The 20,632-nt window shown below is 44.9% G+C and overlaps 1 protein-coding gene across 1 annotated transcript in view; it reads right to left on the bottom strand.

Moving 5' to 3' along the window:
- GLTP (glycolipid transfer protein) overlaps window positions 1-20,632 on the bottom strand; it is a 221,682-nt gene that overhangs the window by 184,390 nt on the left and 16,660 nt on the right. The window lies entirely within an intron of this gene.

Genomic DNA, 20,632 nt, shown 5'->3' with positions numbered 1-20,632 from the left:
TTCTTCTAAGAGAAACATGTATTGAAATAGAATGCAAGCAGCTCAAGTACGAAACATCACTGGAAACAGTCACCATTGTTATTTATTCTAAAAGAATTAACAATTGTTTCAGTGTTGTTTCCAGGGAATAACTGCTGAACAGAGGCATTGTCCTAAAACATCTACGCGTGGTGCGTTTGTAGCCACTGCAACTAAAGAGCTTTCCCCTCATTTACTGGGCCTTTAGGCAGCCATTTACATTGAATTACAGAGCAAATGGGCAAATAAATCTCATTTTATACAGTAATGATGGATCATGATTCCTTGTGAGTTAAAAAAAAAAAAATATATATATATATATATATATATATATATATTTATAGAATACATGATTGTTGCCGTTCTCTGATGCATTCATCACCACTAATCTTCGCTGTCAATTCTTTCACCTTAACAGTGCATCTTAATGAGTTTTTCACCTTTTTGGGGACAATGTAGTGGCTGTAAATGCACTACATTGCTCAAAGTTTCCACGATACCTCATTCATGTACATAATCAGAGTGGAAAATTGTACTTCGAACAGTTTAAAATCCCCAAAAGTGGTTAATACTGGGAATACCAGTAACTCCAGAGCAGAGCTAAAGAGGGATTAGGAGTTGGACCCCGAGGGTCCACTAACAGATGGAGATTATACACATGGAAGTTCATAATTATGAGTTAGATTCACCCAGGAGCAACACATTTTTCCCATTGAGTTGAATATTACAGCAACTAAAATCCCTGCATAAACCCAAACAGAACTGAAATTACCATAAGTACAGGGGAACATGATACACTAAACCAAAATCCACAATGTTAGCCTACTCCTGCTAAGGTTTTGTATATTCCATACATAAAATATTAGGTCTTCATGCAAAAGCATATTCTTTAATTGATTATGTAAATAAAAATGCAGAAAGAAATGGGAGATTGAAGTTTAGCCACATGCTTGATAACAAACTTTCAAATGATGTTTGAAGATGAAAATACAGATTCTACTGAGATGTTAGACGTGATATAATCAAGCAGTGTTCCCCAAATAACATCAATAGATTAATCACACTCACCTCAACACTTTTCATACGCTCATCACATTACTTTCCTTCATTACAAGTCAGAATTTCATGCCAGCTATTCAAAAACCATATGCCTATGAGGTGCGTTAGCGTTCCTGTAGCTTGGGCTCGATTCTAGTCTAGTGCGAACCACATATTCTCTCTACGTTACCTTCCAAAAGTCTTAATACCACTTCTATATAAAATCTATGTCAGGACCAGAGGCGAGGATTATACTTCACCTTCGTTGTATAGCAGCCACTTTGAAAACATCACATTAAAACTGTCTTTCGCATGAAATCTTGGGAAAGAACAGACCAATAGCCACGCAGCACCAGGCAAGTCCCATATCACTCCTAACTTCATCTCCTCGTCCCCTCTTTCTTTGCTTCTCGGCAGCTTTTTGTCAAGTGTCTCCTCACTACATGCTTTGGTTTATTTTGTGGTATTTGGATTGTAGAACACTGCTTAATCACTTTAGCATCCCAATCTGAACAGAGGACCCAGCGGGGCTGCATTTTAGCATTCCTCATGCAGCATAGAGTTGTTATTTGAAAGTGGCCTTAATTAAGTGCGAGTGCAACCTCGGCATGCTAGAGGGCGCGGTCGGTCCACACTGGACCGCAGAGTCCACTTGTGTGTCTCACTGACAGCCCAGCTCCATTCAAATTGGAATTTCTGCCACCTCTTGATCCTTGCCCGTAGCGCCTGGAAGGAACACCCTCCTGGGGTCTAAAGCTGATAATTCCAGCAAGTTTGAAGGTGTGGACCACCGATAAGGGTCTGTTTTACGTGTATGGCTCTCAAGCCCTGTTCTCGATTATGTGAAGTCTAGGAGGAGCTGTGTCACGTTTGCAGGGTGCAGAGCCTGCCTGCACACCACGGGAAATCCTAGACGCTTTGCCCATTAAGATCATGGGTGCATTTATCACAGAATTAAACGCTTACTAGAGTCTAGCAGCTCAGATAGTTGTTCCACAGTGCCAAAAGATGACAGCCTGCGACTGCCATAATCTGTAACGGAGCCTTCCCCGGCCACAAAAATGCACCAGACTGGGATGGAGAGGGAAATTATATGGCAAGGTATGGAGGCCAATATTATGCATACCCACTTTATTGCAAACTCACATCAGCAACTACAACAAACACTTAGAACTCAGAATAGGAATCTTAAAACATTCTATTCCATATATAATCCCTCTCTGGCAACCATCTTCCTTCTTTGTTGCTGCTCAGAGATAAGATAAATACTGTTTTTTGATCTCTTCAATAAGTACTGTAAAATGTGAGCAGAATGAGTTTTATTTAAGCAAAAATGTTGGAAAGCAAATGGTGTGTGGCATGATTTAACTGCAACATGAGTTAAGTATTTTTTCAATGTATTAGTGAGAAATTGTAATTATTTTAGCAATTACAATTAAGCAAAAGAGTAAGTTCACAGGATTAATTGAATTTAAAAATAAATGTTTATGTTTGAATGGGTCAGTTTGACTTAACTGGGGGTAGTGGTGGTGGCAGTTAATCATCGCGTGTTTCAATGTTGGTTCTTTTCAGGTGCGCAGCACAACCGGTTGGGCCAAGTGCATGCAGGACAGGACACATGAATTTTGAAGACCTCTGCTGTCAGATGCCCCTCGATTCTTCAGGTTGCTGGGCAACTATAATGGTGTCAGTTGCCCACCATAGAAGTGTCGGAGGACACAGGTGACCATTTTGACTCGGGCTCAACAAATAGTTAGAAAGACGTATGGCGGCCATATTTTGGGAACCAAAATTATGTTTTTTCTTGTCAGTTTTGATTAGTGTGAGGAGAACAGAGGCATGCTGGTTGTTGTGGTGCAGGACTGTGGCGAGTTTTGTTTTACAAAACATTGTTAAGTGAGGATTTATGGTGAATATTGTGACATTAATGCTTAAATGAGTTGCCGATTGTCAATATGCACAATGATGATATATGAGGAAAAATTGAGGATAAGGTCCAGGATTGTGTTATTAAGGCAGTGTCTGCATTGACAACTCAGTTGGGAAAGAAAATTCATGACCACATTGAATGGTTGGAAGGAAGGGAAGTTTGGAAACCAGACAGTTGGAAAACAGGAATGAGGATTAGCAGTTTTGGTCTGTAGAGGAGATCACAGGAAACGCAACTGGAGGAAGTAGTACTCATGAAGCGGCACAGAAAAGAAAGCATATTCAAGGTGAGAAGGGCTGGATGGTTAAAGGACAATACGGTCTAAAAGGAAAACAGAGGGGAAACTCAGTTGGAGTGGAGTGACAAGGCTATAACGACCGGGAAAAGGGATCACAGAATGGTAGCATGTTGTGAATCCTCCAGCAGTGGGGATATTGTGATTTCGTGTTTGTGTGCTCAAGATGAGGAAGAGGAGTTGGAGAAGAAAAGGAGTGAAGAAGGAAAAGGGTGGAGGAGAACAAGTGAAACAGGTTAAGGATCCCTTGGGAGAGGGGGGGCAGGGATTAGGTTTTTGACCTGCATTCTATACAATATTCACTATCCCTTCAGTGGGTCCCAGCATGGTATGTGGCTGAATATGTGGAGTATTGGATTAGGCGGGAAATGCCTCAGGAAGTCCGGACTAAACTTAGTTCTGAACGCTTAAGACAGTCTTTGGCCAGTAAGGTGGCATTTAAGCCAGAGCTAGTTTCAAAGATGCTGGCATTCCTGAGCAAATCAGGGAGAGATCCCAGATGTGGTCGGGACAAGGGATTAAAAGGATGTCAGGACCGACTTCTGGATACGTTTGGACCCTTAAAGATGATTGACATGTGTGAGGTGGCATATTTACAGGAGACTACAGTGGATGTTTTCGAGCAGAGACAATGGGTGCAGCGAGCAGTGTGTTTACTAGGTAACAAATCCAGCTCTGTGTGCAGAGCATAAGAAGAGCCTCTTAATGAAGATAGATCCGAAATTAGCGAAACTAGCATGTAAAGAGTCGGGTCAGGAGGCTAAACACCTACTTTATGGAGAGGAGTTTGTGAAGGAGATGGCAAAATATGCCTGGGCATTCAATTCCATTCAGAAGGTGCAGAAAGATATCAGGAAGGTTTTCGGCAGGGTCAGGAGAATGCAGAGGTAGATTCCCCAGCCATGGGTTTGGAATGACACAAACTTCTTTTTTGCGTGGAGTTACACCCAGTGGTTATCAAGGCAAAGGATATCAATCAACAGGATTCTATCCCAGAGGGGAAGAGGAAGTTTTAGGGGAGGCAGAAGGGCAAGGTAACAAGATATGTTTGGGAAAAGACCCTTTGTGTATTCCAGAAAAGTTGGAGGGCTTTCCGGTATTCATATAAACTGGAAAAAAATCCCAAATTTTCCCTCTATCGCATCTATATATGCCACTGCAAACCGCGACAAACTGATGCGGCTTAATTATGGTCGCGCCCTAGATGTCACATGATGGATTGCCCTGCCGCTCTCCTCTGCAGGACGCATCTCCCTTATAAAAATGGTTATCCTCCCTAAACTCCTTTACTTATTTCTGAACATACCATATGATCCGGGCAGACTCTTTCTCCTTGCTTCGTTCAGAGCGGATACGCCTTACCTGGGGTGGCAAACAACCTATAATGCAATGGGACATTCTCAATAAGCCATATACGCAAGGGGGGTTCGATATACCAAATTTTGAACTCTATTATACATGTGCACAAGCTCACTACGCTCACTTCTGGTTCCATCCTCCCAAGTACATGCCGCACGTAGCTACCGAACATTGGTTATCTGATCCCAGACCACTAGAGGGCGCCATATTTACCACCACGCACCGAGGACCCATCACCAATCACCAGTACGGTGAAGGCATGGCAAACCAAGGTCACGCGATCCCAGGCTCCTATGCTGTACTCTTACCTGCTTCCCCTAGTCTACCATCCGAAAATGCCTGTCCTCCGGGAGGGAGTTTTTAGGAAAACTCAAACTAAATATGGTATCATGACTGGGGACCCCTAACGACATACTTACTCTCATCCACTCGATGACGTCGACAATACACAGACCGACAATGTGGTTACCGCCTAAATTATGCACGTCCATCCACTCTTACAAACCCCACTCCCCATTTCCATTTGATAGTTTGCAATTCGTTGAAATACCTAATGTAATAGAAACTGCCAGTATATGTGATTTATTGCTACAGTCATTGTATTACCTCAGATATTCTGTAATGCTCTGCGACTCACTACTTTCCAGTCTGGCCTTAATATCTGCCTCATTGCCTTTATTATTTTGCCTAAGCCTGTATATTGAATATGATACATTGCCTGTACCTGTATTTTTTCTCTCTGAAAATACATACATAAATAAAATAAAAAATAAATAAATAAAAGAGTTTTGTCAGGAACCATGTGAAGTGTTTTGTTCTACTAAAGATGGACAATATTTCTGTGGTACGTTACGTCAACAAGTTGGGGGGGCCTCTGGCTTGGCGACAGAGTTTTGGCATTTTTGTCTGAGCAAAGACATTATGGTACAGGCACAATACATACCAGGAATGAGCAACACAATAGAGGATTGGAATTCCAGGAAGTTGAAGGATTTCAGGGATTGGATGCTGAACAGGGAGGTGTTCAGGGTGATCAACGACAGGTGGGATACATTACTAGATTTGTTTCCGAACAGGTAGAATGCGCAAATACACAGGTTCTACAGCTGGATGCCAGATCGGGAGGCAGAAGCGGTGGATGCGTTTCTGCAAGATTGGGGAGGGGTTCGCAGTTATGCTTTCCCACCGTTTGCATGAATACAGAGATTACTGTTAAAAGTGAGAAGAGAACAGGGAGAGTTAGTTTTGATAGCTCCGTTTTGGCCGCCCCAGGTATGGTATGCGGATGTCATGGAGGAATGTTGATAGATGATCCTGGTCTTCTGCCAGAGTTAGAGAACCTGCCCTGAATGAAGTGGGGGAAGAGTCACAAGTTAGTGTTGCAGGAGCAGTTGAGACAGATAGGATGGCTGATTATGGGAGAGCCTGGCAGGTGTCAGGATTATCGATAGAGGCTTCAAGACTCATCAAGGAGTCATGGGTTCCTGGAACCTCAAAGGTATACAGGTTGGCATGGAAGAGATGGGTTTGTTGGTGTGTTTCGCAGAATTTGGATCACATACCAACACCTATAGTAGAGGTGGTATATTTTTTTGACAGAGGTTTTCCTGGAAGGGAAATTTTACAGTTCCGTGAATATTAGTAAATCTGCAAGCTACAAATTGACGAATAGGTTACCAATGGGACACCATGACATGGTTAAACGGGTGTCAAAGAGTGTGCGGTTAGGGTACCGCCAGGTCCGAAGTATACTTCTTTGTGGTATGTGGACCTTGTTTTGAGATAATTGGATAGTTGGGACGGAGAGTGAAATCTTTTATGCAAGTTAGTATTGCTTCTTTGACTGATCTCATTTTGGAGGGTGTAAGATGTTACGGCATTAGAATCAGCAACTCAAAAAGGTATATACCAGAGTGCGTGTGCTTGAATATTAAAAGGAGAACTAAGACTGTCTCAGGCAATTTCTTATCAAAATCTAGATGAACGCAGAAAACTGTGTGGTGAGAGGTTTATGAGAATTCGAGAGAAGAACAGAGGTTGAGAAGTAATCAAGAGAGACGGGTAATAATAATTTCATTTATGTATCCTTATAAAGCTGTGTCCACTCCCACGTGAGCACGTTGGGTTAAGGAAGTTATGAAAAGGGCAGGAGAAGATCTTGCAAGGTTTGGAGCACATTCTGCAAGGAGGGCTATGGAATCCAACAGGAGGTGGTTAACCAACTATTTTAGCTGCAGTGGATTGGTTAACAGAGTCGATGTTTAAGAAATGTTACTTTAAGCCAGTAGTGTGTGCTATGAGGAATATTATGGCAAGCCTTTAAACATGCATAATATTGGCCTTAGTGCCTCGCCATAAAATACAGATTTTTCCACAGCAGGCGTAGGTAGAAAATCATGATTTTATTAAAGACACGGAGGAGGATATTATCCCACCCTGTGTTGTACCCACCCTATAATTTATTTTTATATGATTTCAGGAGGAGGTGATTACAGTAATGGAGTTATGACGTTCAGAGCAGAAGAGGTGCTGTTCCAGATTGCGATGTTCGGGATTCGATGTTCAAGCATTAAGTTAATTAGGGATCTTGTGTACAAAGCAAAAGAAGGAAGATGGCTGTCAGACAGGAGATTATCTAAATAGAATGGTTTAAGATTCCTATTCTAAGTTCTACTTGTTTTTTTGTAGTTGCTCCTGTTCGTGTGCAATAAAGAGGACATGCATAGTATGACCCTCCATGTCTTTAATACAATCATGATCTCCTACCCACCCCTGCTTTGGAAAATCTAAATCCTCCCTACTTCATCGTCAATATAGAATTTTGCGAAGTGGTAGATGAGTCTAAACATCAGGCAATTGCCTAAGTCATTGCGCCGCTAGCGTGGAAACTTCTTATAATGGCTTTCCGACAGTCTTACTCTCCTAATCTGATGGACAACTCATCCCTCATGCAAGTTTACCCTCAGCAGGCGGCCATACCATGTCCAAATCCCCACATGGTGGGGGCGAATCGCAAACACGTTTAGGGAGTGGAGATGGATGTTTGATAACCACAAAAGGGCGTTTCTGTCCTAGCTCTTACTCTCAGACTTCAGAGTTCCATTCCATGACCCTTTGAAGAGAGGATTTAAGTAGAACAGTAGAATGCAGAATTGTGGGGAGAATGCTTGGAAAGGAACTCATCTCATGAAATTCCTACATCCTTCCGAGGGCTTCTCCAGGGGCTAATACAACTCAGTCCATAAAGGCACCTTTGCCTCTCCTCAAAGGGGACGATTTCCAAGCAGAGGATTCTCACTGGAATTGCTCTGACATGCTAAATCCAGAAGAGTTGATGCACCCTTGCTCCTCTGAATGGCCTCCAGCACATTGCCGGCTGGTACGGGACGGTGGCGGGGGAGGTTAGGAAATAAATAAAGAATAAACCTTACCTGCTGGTCGCTGTCGCAAGCTGCCGCCTCTCCTTCCAGGAACCAGAATCAGGAAGCACCCAGGTTTTCAGACTCCCCTAGCCAATCACGATGTTGCTGATAGCAGCATTGTGATTAGTCGGAGTGACGGTTTCTGTGCTCAGAGAGGGAGTGGAACCCTGGGACCAAGGCAGTCAACCAAAACACTCATGCGCACCTTAGGTGCAGCATCAGCCACTCCTCCCTGTGAAGCGAGAAGCCCAGCCCTGCCACGCCCCAACCTGGTGGCAACTGTAAAAATAAAATTATAATCACTTCTCTTATGATCCATTTTATGTTTTTCCATTGCACTGCTTTAAAGCAGTATGGCGATGCTCCGCCTCTGCTCCAGCAACCAAAGTAGCAACATACGTTGCTCTCGACTTGGTCAATGGCAAGACCAATCTAAATTTGGAGGCTTCTACCCTTCCAGAGGGCCTTGCCACAAAGACAGTAGAGAAGGGTCCCGAGACAACTCCCATAACAATGGCTCAGGTAAGTGTGCTCCATTCTTCGCAACTAAGAGTGGGAGGATGCTTGGCTCAATTTGCAGAAAGTTGGGGACATCTCATGTCAGATACATGGGTCCTCCAGACAATTATGAGTTTCCATATTCCATAAAGAAGATTTCTAGGGTTTGCCATAGGTTACTACCCGGCTACCCTGAGCCTCCTAACAAATAAAGTGGTGAAAAATCAGACAAGAGCTCCGCAAAACACTCTAGAAAGAACTGACCTCTTTGAGGCAGGAAGACAACCTTGTGAGCCTCCTTTCCTCATCGATTCAAGCCATCTTTCAAAGCACACTCCATTACCGGCACTTCAACGCATGAAGGCACAACATTTTCAGTAGGGGTGGGACATACTCAGAGTGGGTTCTTCTGACAGAGGAAGCGAAGGAAGAGATGAGATGGTAGCTCACACACATGAGGTGCGGAACGGACGAACAATCTTTGGTTGGCACAAAGAACTAATTATCGAGACGGATGCCAACAAAGAAGGTTGGGGAGCTTGTTGCGGCGAGTTGTCCACAGGAGGAAAGTGGTTCTCTCAAGAACGACAGTTAAACATCAACGGTCTCAAACTCCTAGCGGGTTGTTTTGTTGTAAGCTGCTGGACCAAATAGAAAAAACAATGCTGAGTGATTCTGAAGATGGACAATGTGTCAGCAGTCCGGTCGGGACGCGTTTGAAGGCACTGTCGGATTTGGTCAAGAGTTTTTGGTACATTTGCCTAGACCACAACATCTCCTTAATTGCAGAACATCTCGCTGGCAAAGCCAATGAAGTGGTGGACTGGAATTCCAGATATCTCAAGAACTCGAACCGCTGGAAACTGTATCCCTTGATTTTCAAAGCCATCGACAAGAGGTTGGGTCCCTTCTCGGTGGATCGGTTTGCGTCACAGCTGGATCATCAACTGGAGAGTTTCTTCAGCTGGAGACCAATCCCCTACTGGGGGTGACGCACACTTTTCTCCAAGATTTGAGCCAGGAGAGCTTTTGCGCCCTGCCCCCGTTCGATGATCATGAGATTGTCAGCCCAAGTGATGCGACAAGTGGGGGAACTAGTGGAGATAACCCAGAGTTGGAGGTCGCAAGCCTGGTATCCAGTTCTTCTGGAATTCTCCAGGTCTTTCTCCCCCTAGTCCAAGATCTTCTCCTGGATCCCCAGGAGAACCTGCATTCTCTGGTATCTGTGGGACATCGTTCTCCTATGACATGGAATATTACCGGGAACAATGGAAGGTCCCAGGACTTTCACAACAGACTCAATGCCTCTTATCAAAGGCATGGGCAGAAGGTACCAACAAGAGATCGCTCAGCATGGTCGAAATGGGTGGGTTGGAGTCTCCAGAGGGACTTGGAGACCATTGGGTCTGGAGTCATTTCAGTACTGAATTTCTTGTCCTCTCGTCTCCAAAGGCATGGACTATAGGTCTGTGGACATATTCTATACAGCTATTTCTGCGGGACATCACCCCAATGATGGCTACCAAGTCGGGGAGCACCCCTTAGTTTGAAAACTGATGAGGGGCATACGTCTCTCCCTTCCTCCAGAAGGAAGGTATTTAGCTCTATGGGACAGGAATTTAATCCTCAACCTTTTCATCTCTTGGAAAAGTAATGAATACCTTTCTAGGAAAGAGATGTCAGGGAAATTGGCTATGCTACTGTGCCTCAACTGCAGGAGGGTTTCAGATGGTAAAGCACTGGACATTACAGGTACAGTATTTACCACAGAGGTTGTTACTTTCCATTTGTCTAGACATATGAAGCATAACTCAAGACTGGTCTCTTACTCGGCATTTGATGATCATCCTAAGTTGTTATAATGTGCATTAAAGCTTGCGAGGCCATGACGAAGGCATTCACGTCTCCCGGGGAACGTCAACTTCTCATTGCTTTGCGGAAACCGTTCTGTGTGGTCTCCTCGCCTTTAAGCTTTTATTCTACAAGAAATTTCCCCTGTGGATGCGAAACCAAACAGGGGGTTGGCTTGTCTTGTAGGTCTGCTTAGAAGGCAAATTCTCATCAGTATCGAGTACACGAAATTCCTCTCAGGAGAGCCTTCTAGAGAGAGTTTGTGCCTGAAGGCCAGGAAATGGATATTTCTACGCCAGGCAAACAAAGCACTACCAGCAAATGAAGACAAATAACCTTTATGACCTTCCTGAGTGCCACTGCAGCACTCCCGGCAGTCCTATTGTTGGCTGCATTTCTTAAGGTTATATTAGGTCTATGTTGTTTGTCAATATGTTAAGTATCATGTGACGTTAAAATATTTAGGTTACGTTATACTTTGACAAGCAATGTTGTGCTCATTTCCTCACATGCAACACAGAGGAGAAATGCAAGTCAGACTAGGAGGTTCATGCTTTAGTGTGGCACGGACATGGTCACCCTCTCAACATGAAAAAACTCAACATTTCAGTACCGTGGTCCTCTGAAATGCCTCCATAAATCCCAACACAACCCAGTGACACCAACTAAAACAAAACATTTGAATTGAAAGACGTTTTCAGAACTTTCTTTTGTCCTACAGTGCAAGTGAATAAAACCATTGCCAATGAATGGTGATGAAAAGGTTTGTTGTGGCCCAACAGGTTTACTTAACTTTCGTTTCTTGGACTTGCTTCGCCTAATGCATCCGTGTAATTCCAAGCCCACCAACACAGTCTTCGAACACTTGGCTGAACTCACTGAGAAAAGGCTTGCTTGGAACATGTTGGACACCAGACCCACTCATATCAGCCTCTCGCTCTGTGTTGGAGGCCTCAGATACGCAGGGTAGGTGGTCTTATTAGCGTGGATTTTGGAAATCATTTAAATTGTTAGTTCAAGGTCAGTATTTGTTTCTAATCACTTTTTGCACAGTTCTTCAGTTGTAATAAACTGCACTTTCTCGTTAGCCCTTGCAGTTAACAATGTGCATCTAGTTCAATAAAGACGAGACACTCTGTACTTTCATGAATGAGATACACGTGGTTACGTTTTATGAAAGCTTTTGAGAGACCTGAAGGACTTCTGTGCAGTTATCTTGAGACGCATATAGCACTTACTTCCCCTGACAAGGCATGCAAGAGCTTGGAGTGATTCATTCAATCCAGTAGCATCTGAAAATAATGTTCTGCAATTCATAAACTTACACACAAGTGGTCCAAAGTTGCTTTTAGTGCAACAGACGACAGTTTGTTCAAACTGATAATGCCAAGTTAGGCTGTTCATTTTCTAACTTCATAAGTATACATTTTACCATTTCCGAGGCTTCAGGCCTTTTTAATAAAGAACCGCATAGATACATTACATGCCAGTGCTTATTTTCTCCATCAAAGAAAAACACAGACTGGTGTGAATCTTTAATTTACAGCCCTTGCTATAAATTTAACATTTGAAGCATATTTATTTGCAGAGAGCAGCAATGTGCTCGCTTTGTGAGTATACTAAGATTTTACACAAGGCAAAACAGTGGATATACTTTTTACGGTCTGGCATACCAGACATTGCAAACTGACTAGATTGCAAATGGCCTATTGTGAAATTATAGTGGGCTTACAGCCCATCCATTGCTTACAATGCGTACGTTTTTTTGTCACACAAAAGGTGATGGAAGGAATGTTTGCAATTTGTCTAACCCGTGGCAAATGCTCAGGGCAGCATTCTAACCCCAGTGTGACTCAAGCTTGCACTTCTGTATTTGCCAAACCCATTACCTCTTATAAGTAAGACTACACTGCTAATACCCATGCTCCAGCTGTTCAGTGTGAAACGCAAGCTTAAACTGCCTGTCATTAACAACTATGATGTGACAGATGTTTTAAACTAGTAGATCATAATGAATTAGGGACGCCTACTGCTCGTACTGTAATATGTTTTTGGTTGAGACTGGGAGCAGCGTTTGCAGCTGTATTTGTTATTTGTATAATTAATGCTGCAAGATGTGTACGTTTAACTTTTTAAATAGGTTCTTCTGACCAAGTCAGTAAAATATTTGTATTGCTGGGAGTTTAAAGCTGGAGCTTGTGTGATCTGCTTAACTTTGGAAAATGCAGAATGTGAAAATCCTCCAAAAACCAATATGGCGTATCCAACTTGCTTGAAGCACCATACAATGATATTCTACGAATGACCCCTCAGTAGTATCCATAAAACCTACAGCGTTTGCACAGTGGGTTTTAAAACGGTGTGCACGATGCACCTTTTGTGCAGCTTTTCTCAAGAAGAAACACAAACCCCTCGGACTTGAAGGGATCAGGCACTCAATATGCTCACTTGAATGGTGCAGTTCAGGATGGGGATTCAACTCCATCACTTTCAAATTTCACCAGCCACACTGTATGTGAAGGATATGTATTGATTTGAGGTACCAGAATCGATTCCTGATCACGTAGTATTGATAATCGATATGTTAGGATTAGCATGGTGTCACTAAACTCACACTGTAGACATGCATAATTAGTATTTACGGTATTTACTTTCACTTAGCTTCATGCCACGTTACGCTATATGAATACCATACTATGGCCTTCTTTAATATCGTACATGCACAGGCCTTATTCTCCCTTAGCTCTAAAAGCCCTGCTCCTGGGAAAGAAACCAACTGTTGCAGAAACTGCTGTTTCAGCTCGGTAGGCTCGGCAAGGTCGTAGTTAGCCGAGGAAGGGCCGATAAGCACATTCCGGGAGGGGTGCAGGGTGGTTTGTCTCTGAGAAGACAGAAGGGAGTCACCCGTCTGACCTTGCTGCCTGAGCGAAATCAGGAGCTCTTTGTGTGCCTTATATGGGTTTTCCTATTACTGTACTAGCTTGTACCAATTTGTATTTTTCCATGTTAGGCCATGCCGGTGCCAACGCAATTGTATATATGTGATGTGCTGACAATGTGCCAGCAGTCTTCTTGGCGGACCTTTTGGGTTAGGTCGCAAGGAGCTCCTCTGGCAGAGTTTTGTGTTTGTCTAATAAACGCTTGAACCTTCTACACTGCCGACCGACTGCTTATTGGTAATGGTAAGGGGATTTGGTAATGTAATGATTATTGTTGGGAGGGGATCATATAATTTTCGGTACTTCAGTTGGCGACTCCGCCGGGACTCCGCGTTGGGGTCGTCCCTGTGTAGCCACAGGCGACATCGAAAGGGGTCCTCTTGATCGGGAGAGTTGCAGACCAGACACATAAGAAATTGGGGTTTTGCTCTGCCCTCCCGGTCCGGAGGGCTTCAGCTGCTAGTAACCCCACGCCGGAGTCCTTCGGGTGCAACCCGAGAACCTGCAGCGCTGATACTGGGCAAACGTCGGCAGTGAAGAACGTTCCGGCAAACCTGCGTGCACCAGGTGAGTGTTGTGTCTCGTTATATGTTAAATTGCATATGCAGATTTAAATAGCGGGATTTAAGCATTTGGTGGCCCATGGTCATGGAGGAACTCTGACTTTGCATTAGTTGTCACAGAGAGGATCTGGTCGGAGGTTCGACGGGGGCAGTGTGGAACTGCACGTGCGAACGCTCTGGGTACACTAGAGATAAGGATTATACGCCTAGGGGAACTGCGGTTCCTGCTCGGCCGGACTGTTCTCGGGAAAGCCGATGGTTGAGATTGGGTAGCACCCAGACAAATCTGGAGCGGCGCTGAAACGCGGGCTTAACCAGAACAGTTCGGGAGGTGAACCATGAATGCTGTCGGATGGCCTGTAGACCGGTCTGTGGTTTAAAACCTGTGTAACTATCTTTAGGCAGTCTGAGGACGAGACTGTTGTTGGACGTGTTTTTGCAGCCTTTTGAATAAATTAGCAGAAGAGTTCTCCACAAGTGGGAGCCGACGGGCTCCACTTTTTGATTGCAATTGCTGGAATTTATATGTTACGTTTTACGTTTGTCTGATGTATAAGGAAAGTACGGATGTGAGGATGATGGGTGTCATGGCCATGAGAATGAAAGTACAAGGATAACGTGATATTTAAGTTCGTTGAATTTGTACTAACGGAGAAATTCCTTTTCAGCCAGAAACGAGATAATACGATATGCCGTGCCTTAGCAAATTGTGTTTTGGTTGTGTCCGTAGCGACGAGGGGAGGTTAGACGAGAGTCAGCCGAACCCACCAGAAGGGACACCTAGCCACTTTATGTATTGTAAGCATGGTATTGGCCCCCTCATCTTTAACTCTTTGTGGCATAAATACACTAAGGACAATATAGAATTGCAATGGCCAAAAACCGGGTCTTTCGATGAACAAAAACTGGCATATTTACAAGAACGTCTTTTTATTAAACGCAGCCGGCAGTCGATGTTCGACACCCTTAACAAATGGCAGAAAGAAGCAAAGTGACGACGCATTCGATCTGAAAAATTAATGAAGATAGAGCAGGGACAGACTATTACCCAGAAGGCTATCGCATATGATAATAATAAGGTAGAACAAAATATTGAAATTGCAGACAGGCGGTTTAAACTTCAGGTAGACCAATGTTATGTAGCCAGAGAAGGGGCGGAAGATGAGATTGAGGAATTGTTAAATGCAAGGCCTCCCCCACCATATGCCCCGGAGCGTATATACCCTGCAATACCTGTCCAGCCAGAAGTTAGACCACGGGCATCTGCGCCCGAGGAACGGGGCTCCGTTACCCATGAACAAGATAACGGTGTTTCCTCTCCTCAAGGTGGGGCCTTGGTTACGCTTGTCCCAGAGTCTACACAACTGATCACATCCCCTCAGACGCACTTGAGTCTCCCTATGCCGGAGATATCCTCCCCTCGTGTTTGTATTACACCCAGGGGGTTTGACCCGACCCCGAGGGGAGCTGTAGGGGGCCTAGATAGCAAGCGTTTGTTCACTAGAGCATCTGTAGAATATGGCGAAAAAGAAGCATTAGGAGACCAGGCTATCAAGTGGGTACGGAATGAAGTATATACCCTGATTGACATATGGAGTACTGTGAAGGATTTAGAGCCGGTCATGCAACAACATGTGCTATACGAGATGTCCAATTCGCTCATTGGGTCTTGGGAAATAAACTTTAGGGACGGGACAGCCCCCCAGATCCTGTATACTATCAGAGATTGGGCCCATAAATTTAGCCTAACACCGGAAGAAGTATTTAAGAATGTAGACACTTTGGTACAATATCGCGACAGATTATTCTTGAAAAGTCCACAGTGGACTACGCAACACCCTATGCGAGAAGTACATCCAATCTATCATCCCGAAATCCCCGAACAACGAGATGGTAATCAGGCGATCATACGACAAGGGGTGGCGGCTCGGTTCCAGGAACAGTGGGTTTATACCCCATGGAAAAGAAGTGAAGTACTGGCGTTGAAATCTCAGCTGCCAGATCCCCGAAAGAATCCTACTGCGTACTACAAAGAATTGACCGAAGCAGCTGCGTCCGCTGTAATGACTTTAGCCGATGTTGAATTGTTCTTCGGACTACTAGTACCGGTTGATATATGGCGACAGGTGCACGATTCTAATCATGCTGAATTTGGTGGCACGTGGGAGGAGTTAAGGGGCTGGGACCAGGATCGCAAACCAGGGGACAAACCGAGAGTGGAAATAACTTCTCTTCCAGCGAAAATAATAACTTTTATGCATACTCTGATCCCACCCCGAAAAGTCGATTGGGATAAACTGTCCGCCTGTAGACAAAAGAAGGACGAAAGTGTGTCCGACTTCTTTACCAGGTTCGAAGAGGTCTTTATTGATTTTAGTGGGCAAGATTTGGCCACAGAAGGGGGCACAAGGTTGTTCGTTAACAGGTTCGTTACGAACCTGGCTCCGGAAATTTCAGCACGACTGGAGGCGGCAGAGAGTACCTGGACTACCTCTTCCCCGTCTGTAATCCTCAGCATGGCCCAGTACTACGAGCATAGAGAAAATGAAAATAAGGATAAGGTGGATAAAAAGGTTAAGGATCTAAAGACTCGAGTACTGTTACAGCAAGTGGTTCGAGGGCAAGGAGGAGGTAGAGGTGGTCGGGGCCCAATGACGAGAGGGGCGGGGACAGGAAGGGGTTCAGGAGGAGCCCCGTCAATCGGCATCAACCAGTGTTCCTATTGTAAAGAGGAGGGACACTGGAAGGCTCAGTGTCCATACTTGGCCGCCCAGAACGCAGCGATTCGCGGACGAGGTAGAGGACGAGGGGGCCCCGACCGAGGTGATATGCATAGAGACGAGCACAGAGACGTTCAACAAGACAGGTCAGAAAGGAATCATTTTGATAACCCCCAACGCAGACAATACTACCATGGTGACTATGCCGAAGGGAATGATGATGAATATGCCCCAGCATAGGATAGCCAGGGACAGAGGGGGGGCCATGTGTCAATTCTGGTCAATCAGAGGGGACCCTACATCAGAGGGGAAGTGTTGGGGACATCTGAAAATTTTCTAATTGACACAGGAGCAATGAACAGTTCCGTTGCTCGATCATTGGTTCCAGGGGCAGCTCTGTCCGGGCAAAACAATGTTTCGGTGGGTTTTTCCGGAGTCCCCGTTGTAAGCCCCATCTCTAAACCTATTCCCTTTACGATTGGTCCAGCCACTATGGACACTCCTTTCTTATTGACATCGAATTGTGGAGAGAATTTGTTGGGATTGGATATGCTGAAAAGATTGAATGCTACTATACATTGTTCTGCGGATGGGGTCTATTTAACTATACGTCCCTCTGTAACACCTGTTAAACAATGTTTTACGAAAAATGAACGACTCCCACCGGAGTTCGATGGCGTCCCAACCTCCCTTTGGGCGATAGGGGACGCAGATGTGGGTGAACTGGACATACCCCCAGTTCACATCACGTTGAAGCAAGGCGCTAAACTACCACGCATCCCACAGTACAAAATAGCACCGGCGGGGGAACGGGCTTTATTGCACATCATCCAGGAACTGATTGACAAAGGGGTTGTAGAAGAAACAAACGCCAATATTTGCAATAGCCCGATCCTCCCGATTTTGAAGAGGAACCATGACCAAGGGGAGATGGGTGCTGCCTATCGTTTTGTGATTGATTTGCGAGCCGTTAACAAAATTGTGGTGCCACAGTATCCTGTGGTGACCGATATCACTACCATTCTCACCATGATCCCTCCGACTGCACAGTACTTTTCGGTCATTGACCTGAAAAATGCTTTCTTCAGCATTCCTATCCACCCTGATAGCAGACAGATCTTCGGATTTTCAATATCCGGACGCAGTTTCCGCTTCTGTCGCGCTCCTCAAGGCTACACTGAAAGTCCGAGTATATATAGCCAGGCTCTGAAGGCTCTGTTGGATGACTTAGAATTGCCGGATGGCAATGTCCTCTTGCAATATGTAGATGACTTACTCATTGCATCTGACACAGAGGATGGATGTAAAAAAGCTACGGTTAAATTGTTGCACCATTTGGCTGTCAAGGGGAACAAGGTATCCTTATCTAAATTTCAGTATTGTCGAAAGGAGGTGACCTACTTAGGTCATCTCTTATCGAAGGAGGGTAGACGACTAACACCTGAACGTATTGCTACCATTTCTAACATGTCTGTACCTTGCACGCAGCGTGAAGTCCGCGCTTTTCTTGGCATCACATCTTACTGTCGCCAATGGATACCTAATTTTTCACTTCTGGCTAAACCTTTGTTGCATTTGACTACCAAAGATGTGCATGAACCCCTACCCTGGACGGATGAATGTCAGCTCTCTTTTGACTCTCTAAAAACTGCTTTATGCTCTGCCCCTGTTCTGGGTACTCCAGATTATCGTAAACCTTTTGTACTATATGTACACGAGGTCGACGGTTGTTCATTATCTGTTTTAACGCAGGCCTTTGGAGGTAAGCAAAGACCGTGCGCCTATTTATCAGCAACCTTGGATAATGTTGCAAGAGCACTTCCTAGCTGTCTGAGGGCTACGGCTGCAGTAGCAGTGGCCATCCGACAATCAGAAGGACTCGTTTTAAATTCCAATTTGACTGTAATGGTGCCGCATGCAGTAGACACCTTGCTAAATAAAACAAAAACGCAGCATCTTACGAGTGCACGCCTTACTGGGTATGAGCTGACCTTATTTGCACCACATATTACGATTACTCGATGTGCAACACTGAACCCAGCCACATTGTTACCACTCCATACGAGTGAACAGGACACTAATTTACATGATTGCATATATCGCACAGAGGAAGAGACCAAGGGTAGAATTGACCTCACAGACACACCCTTAGATCAACCCCAGGGAGAGCTATATGTGGATGGTTCCTGTTTCAAACTAACAGATGGCACAACGACAGCTGCATATGCGATCACGACCCTGAAAACAGTTGTTGAAACACTTAGACTACCCCACCGATCAGCCCAAGCCGCTGAACTTATGGCCTTGTTACGAGCCTGTGAGCTGAGTGAGGGACTAGAGGTCAACATTTACACGGACAGCCAATACGCCTTTGGCGTAGCCCATAGTTTTGGGCGGCTGTGGAAAGAAAGGGGCTTCCTTACTTCACACGGTCAGAGAATACAGAATGGGCAGCTGGTTTTGAGGTTGTTGGATGCTCTCACTCTCCCCAAGAAAGTGGCTATTATCAAATGCAGTGCTCACAAAGCGATTGTGGATGAGGTAGGAGAAGGCAATGCTTTTGCAGACCAGGTGGCCAAGCAGACAGCACAGTCGCTGATGTCACCCATGTACGTCCATTCCTCTACTAGATGGGTGGGGGGGAGACTGTGGATTATTTGATAATACTATGGAAAGTGTGAGAATACTACAGAAGGAAGCCACCTCAGCGGAACTAGAGAAATGGGAACAAGAGATAGGGAGATTGGATGAAAATAATTGTTGGATCGACTTGACTGAAAAGCAAAGATGGCTACTGCCCAATGCATTAGTACAGGCTGTGGTAACAATGGCACACGGACCAGCACACATAGGAGCGAAAGGTATCTGTGGGATCTTAGATCCAGTTTGGAATAATCCGAATATCCAACGGACGGCTGTCCGTTTGGTTCAATATTGCATGGTCTGCTTGCAGCATAATCCAGGAAAAGGAGAAACTGTTTTGGCCGGGAATTTCGCACCACCTGCATTGCCTTTTGAAGTGCTCCAAATGGATTATATTCATATGGACCGCGTCAATAATCTCAAATATGTACTGGTTGTAGTCTGTGCATTTAGCAAATGGGTTGAGGCATACCATACTAAGGAGAACACAGCATTGGCAACTGCAAAAGCCCTCCTGAAAGAGTTTGTGCCTCGCTTCGGATTGCCTCGCTTGATCTGGTCGGACAACGGGCAACATTTCCATGGGGCCCTTGTGCGGCATATCTGCGAGGGCTTACACATACAACAAAAATTCCATGCTGCCCGACACCCCCAATCAGCAGGGCTCGTGGAGAAGTACAATGGCATTCTAAAATTGAAAATGGCAAAAATAAAGGAGAGTACGGGGTTGAACTGGCCTGACACTTTACCTCTAGCCCTTATGTCTTTACGTGTCACCCCGCACTCACGTTCGGGTCTCTCTCCATATGAGATACTGTTTGGGAGACCTGCTAACGTGTGGGGGGTACCTCGACCTCGTTCTTTTGCAGATATTGAATATCCTATGTTGATTGATTACCTGTATGCTTTGACTAAAGACCTTCGTTCTGTTCATCAGCAGGTAGCTTCTGTACTGCAGCCACTGCCAGAGGGCCCCGGTCATCGTTTACAGCCCGGACAGTGGGTCCTGGTCAAAAAGTTCGAGCGGGACACCAGCTTGGCTCCTAGATGGTCTGAGCCACGGCAGATTTTGTTGGCCACCCGGACGGCGGTTAAAGTGGATGGCCGCAAACATTGGATACATGTTTCGCATCTGAAACGGCTACCACTTCCACTCCCTGGTGAGCGGTCACGTCCAGGGGAAATTCTAACACAGGAAACTGAAAGAGCTGATGCATTTGTGCCCTTTTCTGACGCCTGCGAGATTGAGCGGAGGCTACAGGAAGGATCGGCGAGATCAGATGACTTGGTCTCCACTGAAGTTGCAAGTGAGCGTGCAATAGCGTTGAATTCTGTTTCAAGTACCCCAGACGACCA

This window comes from Lissotriton helveticus, chromosome 11 (assembly GCF_964261635.1).
Source record: "Lissotriton helveticus chromosome 11, aLisHel1.1, whole genome shotgun sequence".
Lineage (NCBI taxonomy): Eukaryota > Metazoa > Chordata > Amphibia > Caudata > Salamandridae > Lissotriton > Lissotriton helveticus.
The sequence above is the reverse complement of the archived record's forward strand: the minus strand, read 5'-3'. Positions and strand labels throughout refer to the sequence as shown.